At 37.4% G+C, this 4,336-nt stretch overlaps 1 non-coding gene across 1 annotated transcript; it reads right to left on the bottom strand.

Moving 5' to 3' along the window:
• Window positions 1–3,609: 3,609 nt before the first annotated feature.
• Window positions 3,610–3,725, bottom strand: LOC115873007. Its single transcript, XR_004048183.1, has one exon. It is a non-coding gene; the product is annotated as a U5 spliceosomal RNA (small nuclear RNA).
• Window positions 3,726–4,336: the final 611 nt, after the last annotated feature.

The following is a 4,336-nucleotide window of genomic DNA, read 5'->3' as shown; positions in this document are numbered from 1 at the left end:
TGACCTATTAATTTTTTTTTTTACGAAGAAAGAGAATGGTCCTTCTGAAACCCCACAGAGAGCTGTCAGTGTGCTTGGTTTTATGGAGCTGCTTTGTGATGAGAAATCCCGATCACTATTTATGAAATTTGGACCAAACCAATAATACAGGGAGGCAGCACAATAATAACTCAATACTCATTATCTGAAAACTTGAGGGTTTTGAGTTCATAATGTCCTCTTAGAAAGGCCCTTAAATCTTGTTAAAGAGATATTCTTGTTGAAGCCACTGCATGGATCAATTTCTCAACTGTATCTGTATCTGTATAGTCTAGAATCTGCTGTTTGAATGAGTAATTCAAGTTCACCTATGCCATCATTCTTCCTATGCCATGTACCAATATAGTGAAAAAACCCCTCATCACTTATAGAGAAGCTAATACACTTCTGACTGGCTGACTCTGATAAAAACTCTACCAGTTCTCCAATATTTCTGGCATTCTACTCTTATGGATGAACAATTGGTATTTTATTCCCACAGAATTATCAAAACCATTTAAGAAATGTTAATTTACTAAACTTTTTATTTTCTAAGACTCTTGATTAGAATACTATCTAATGAAAATAGATTTTTTAATTGAAAATTCAAGTACACATTTTATTGATTCACATGAAAAATTTATTTTAAATGGAAAACTCAAATATGTTTTTCCCCCAAAACATAAAAATCACATCAGTTGCCAGCTTCATAATGACTGTTATTAAGTAGACTCAGAGGAAAAACAAAACAAACCTGTTACAAGATTTAGAATTTTTATCAGATGTCTTAGTAAACTAAAAGTAATCCAAAAATCTACATAGTACATCTTATGTGCAATGATTTAGGTAGGACCATTGTTGAAGAATTGAATATGGTAAAACTTTTCATCTGATTTCTTCCATCTCAAACCTAATTTGAGTTAGGTTTATTTACAATATGGGGTAGAATGTTATGCTATTTTAAAGACCAATCTAAATGGGACCAGCAGCACCCTTGGAAGATTAAATAGAAATGTAGGGAACAGTGAGCTTATGTTAATGGGGAAATAACAATTTGTGATGTTGTAATGAACTCTATTTTCTCTCTTAGTTCTAACACCCATTGCAATGGCTACAGAACTCACAAGCAAAATTTACAATGAAAGGGCTTATTAAAGAAGTTAACAAGTTTTAAAGTCAGTGAAAAATGCTCAGGATGGTGATTATCAGGATATGTGACAAAATTCTTTCAGATCTGCTAATAAATGCCGAATGGGGCATCCCACTCCATTGTAAACCTCAACCCTTAGGCATCCAGTTAAAGCTCCATGGATTTACAAACCTAGTTCCCTGGATTAAGTGTTCAGAGACATCCTTTCTAGTAAGCATCAGCCCAAAGTATTCAGCTCTACTTCTATGGGTCAACAAGAAAGCTTCCAGAAGTAGTCTCCCAGAGACACTCCACGAGCCAGTCTCCTGCACAGAAGCACCCAGCTTTACTTGCTGCCTAGGTTGGGAAGTCTACCATTCTGGTGCATGCTCTGGCTCCTGCTTCTACTGAATCTTCTCTGATGTTAGAGCTGTCTTCTGGATCCAGGTTTACTTCACAAGGAGCTCCAATCCAGTGGGTACACTCCACCCCTGGCTCTTCCTGCTACTGAGGTCCCTCCCTCCTACTGCTTCTCATAAGGCTTAATTTATACGCAGAAGGGTGACAGAGGGAATCCTGCTCTTAATTCTTTTCAGACTTATGTAGGGAATAGTCATTTGGTGGGCATTTGAGACTTTAGCTAGAAGAGCCACATTAAATAACGTATAGCTCCTACACCATTGGAAAAGAAAGGTTAATAGGGTCAAATAATGTAACCAATATCATTGAATTGTACATGCAGAAATTGTTGGATTGGTGTAAGTTTTGCTATGCATATATTCAACAACAAAAATGGGAAATATTAGTTTTTTAAAAATATTGGGCAATCATGGGACACTGCAATCTGTAAACATCCCTTATCTGTAAACTCTTAAATTCTAAATTATGATAAAAAAAAATTCATGCATATGAATGGATTTAAATGGTAGCTCATAAACCTATTAACCAAACAAATGTTTGCTGACTGATTTCTGGAAATTAAAATGAATTCAATTCAGTTCCTCTCATTAGGAGCTTACAGCCTGCTAGTATCCATAAACAGGTTATCAGTCATGTGACACTAAGTTAGTGAGACCGGTGGTGGTAGAAGTTACAAAGCTCTCCTAGGAAATGGAAAGGGTTAAGATTCTAATCAAAATGAGCATTTAGATCTACACAAGCAGGTAAATTAAAAAACAACAACCCATAAATCTAGAAGTGCAAGTTGATTCTAGGTTCTTAAACAAAAATAAATGATTTCTCAGCATTCAAAAGACAGAGATATGGAGACATACATCCACCTGAAGATCACCACTACTGAAGGATTGTATATATAACAGTATTTACTTCTATTCCTTTTACCTCTTGCACTCCTCTCAATATCCTCCCCTGCCTCCAGCAGTTCTTTTGCTGACCTCCCACTTATTGTATATTGCATTTGCCTTTACCTAAGTAGATAAGAGGGGTCCCCCCACTCCAAAAAAACCACACAGAAATGCGCTGGGTGGAGTGGAGCTTTGATACTATACATTTTTCCTGCAAGGTGAGCCTCGAGCAACTGGCTCTGAGTTAGTGCAACCAGTGGTGTCGCCTGGGAAGGTTCTCTTTGGTCACAGTGAATTCTTTCATAAAAGCAGTTTCACTCAAACCTTGTTTTTAGTAATGGCTGATATAAGAGAACAACATGTGGCTGTGAATTTGTGTTTCCTGCTTGGGAAAAATGCTGCAGAAACTGTTGTCATGTTGAACACAGCTAACAAGAACAGAGCTATGAGAAAAACTCAATTGTATGAGTGGTTTTCTCATTTCAAAAAAGGTGAAATGTCAATTGATGGCAAACCTCATCTGGAAATCCATCACCTTCCTGAACAGACAAAAATGTGGACTCATACTGCATTTGGAGTTCATTCCACTAGGTCAGATTGTTAATCAAGCTTTCTATTTAGAGGTTCTGAAAAGATAGTGTAACCATGTGCAGCAAAATAGGCCTGGTTTGTGGCAGGATGGAGACTGGTTTTGCGACCACAACAATGCACCTGCTTATACAGCCATTTCAGTGTGCCAGTTTTTGGCAAAAAAACGTGTCTCTTTTGCCCTATGCCCTTCACTTGACAGACCTTAGCTCTGTTTGACTTTTTCTTCTTCTTTTTTCTTTGCCAAGAATGAAGAGGGACATAAAAGGGCAGTGATTTGAAGACCTAGAAGATGTGAAGGAAAAAACAAGGATGGTGCTGTCAGCCATGCAAAGAGATTAGTTTGGAAAATGTTTTCTAGAATGGAATCAGATTTGACAAATTATTAAGTGTAATGGAGAATACTTTGAAGGTGAGAAGATTGCTTTCTAAAAAAAAAATTAAATACATAACATTGAAAAAAATTACCAGTTGGTTTTGGCTACCGCCTCATATAGGTCTACCTTGTAGTTAGTAATTTTAAATGGCAGCGATACTAAATATAAAGGTTAGACATAATTATTTGTTTTATGTCTTCCTTACACAAGACCTCAAAAAATTGGTTAAGAACTTGTATTTGTTTCTCTCCGTGGAAATTTTTAGTTAAAGGTGAAAGATTTATGCAATTTGAAGAGAAACCAGACCATTAGCCACTATTACTATTAGTAATGAGAGTTTAAAATATACCAGGCACTCTGAGTTGCAAAATCTTTAGTTCACATACATTTCTACGTATCGCCACCCATCACAATTGAGTTGATTCTAGCTCATGGTGATCCCATGCATGTGAGAGCAAAGCTATGATCCATAGCTGTTTCATGGCTAGTGTGTTAGTCCAAGTAGAATAGAGAAACAAATCCAGTGAAACTCATATGTGTATGAGTTTTATATAAAAGAGCAATTGTATACTGAGCAAATATCCCAGTCCAGATCAAGCCCATAAGTCTGATATTAGTCCATATGTCTGATACTGATCTATAAATTCCTCTTTAGACTCATGCAACACATGCAATGATGCTGAATGCAGGATGATCACAGGCCAGTGGATGGAAAGTCCTGTGGATCCAGTGGCAGTAGAAATATCTCAATGCTGGCAGGGGTCTCCTTGTGGCTCCTCAAGCTCCAGGGCTCTAGGGTCATTCCATGTGTCTTGTCGGCAGGAATGTCACACAGGGAGTGAGCATGTGTCCCACCTCTAGTGAGCTATTTATCTCCTTAGCGCCTCCAAATGAGGTCATCAAGCTGCAACCTGATTGAC

Source organism: Echinops telfairi, unplaced genomic scaffold (assembly GCF_000313985.2).
Source record: "Echinops telfairi isolate 266 unplaced genomic scaffold, ASM31398v2 ScPeMD7_7458;HRSCAF=8496, whole genome shotgun sequence".
NCBI classification, from domain to species: Eukaryota; Metazoa; Chordata; class Mammalia; order Afrosoricida; family Tenrecidae; genus Echinops; species Echinops telfairi.
This window is presented reverse-complemented; position numbering and strand designations above follow the sequence as displayed.